We start from the raw sequence: 1,340 nt of genomic DNA on the forward strand, positions 1-1,340 counted from the left end.
AACGTGTTTTTTGACTTTTTTGACCTGTAAATGCATGTTAATCCTTTTGATCCTAAAAATTTTTAGGAGACTCATAAAACAATATAAACAATATTAAAAATGGCATAATAGGGGCACTTTAAAGTAAATCCCATATCTTTTTTTTTTTTTTTCTTTCAGCGTATGCTGTTTTCCAATATACCTATTTTGGCCAAGTTGTACTGTTAAACCCAGAATCATTGTTACAACCTTTTTAAAGACAAAGGTGAACCAAGTCAAAGATTATAATATAATTAATTTAAATATTGATATAAAATAATTATATTGAACAAAAACTGTATTATTTTACCCAATTTTTTTTTAGTTTTTTTTTGCTTTTGCTTGCTCATTCATCATTTATCATCATCATTGGTTAAGAATACATACACAAGTTCTTGACATTATTGAGAATATGAATAAAACAATAAAACTTCACTAGAAATAGCTGAGAAGCTTAGAATGAATAATACTAAGTGCTAAACAAAATGAGAAAGTACATTTTTAGTAATGATAACATAAGGTGATTTATATCCAAAATAGTATTAAAAAATAGTCTCAAAATATTAATACTGATGAAATATTGACACTGATGAAAGGATAGAAATGGATAGAAACCCTGATTCCCACCACTTTTGGCAAATTGTGATTTTGTCCTCGACACTTTTTAAAAGCCATTGAAAATTTTACAATGCACCGAAAGCATCTCCAGTCCCTCAGTCTTCATAATTTAATTCATACAGGCAACTCGAAATACATTTGCTCCAGACTCGTTGATTCGGTGGTCGAACAGTTGGCTGGTTTATTATCAGATCCGATGACACAGTAAGTCAATTATGAGGTTCAGTTAGAATGCCGCCTTAGGCATTAAATAGCTAGGCAGCTCACTAGGTTTTGGAACAGAGCTACTGAATATATTTCAAATTCGTGTCCCGCGTTCTAGGGTCACCGGTACATTAGCTTGCGCAGTAGCGCCTCAAGGTCTCTTTATTTGACTGTCGCTATGGAAATGAGACTTCTGCAGTTTTACTCTTTCCTGAGCCCCTTGGTCTGGCAGGAAATCTTTCGGGAGCGCTGGGATGAGATGCTGAATGTTTATTTAGCTGTCACTGTTGCATTGCCATTTGAAAAGGATGTCACAAAAAATATCAACAGAGCCGAGATAGACACCGCATGACTCCAGATAGCCTACCTGATGGACGGTATTACTGTGGTTGGATCGTGATTTTGAAGGAGAGCAGATTGCTCCTGTGGGTGAAGCAATATGAGCACCTGCAATTTAATACATGAGCAAAATGAGAAAAAGCTCCAGGAAAAAAAAAAAA

General features: G+C 34.5%; 1 protein-coding gene across 1 annotated transcript in view; it reads right to left on the minus strand.

Annotated features, from left to right (window-relative positions):
- fbl (fibrillarin) overlaps positions 1-1,340 on the minus strand; it is an 11,776-nt gene that overhangs the window by 7,384 nt on the left and 3,052 nt on the right. The gene's annotated exons all lie outside the window — the stretch shown is intronic.

This window comes from Sinocyclocheilus anshuiensis, unplaced genomic scaffold (assembly GCF_001515605.1).
Source record: "Sinocyclocheilus anshuiensis isolate Anshui unplaced genomic scaffold, SAMN03320099.WGS_v1.1 scaffold389, whole genome shotgun sequence".
NCBI lineage: Eukaryota > Metazoa > Chordata > Actinopteri > Cypriniformes > Cyprinidae > Sinocyclocheilus > Sinocyclocheilus anshuiensis.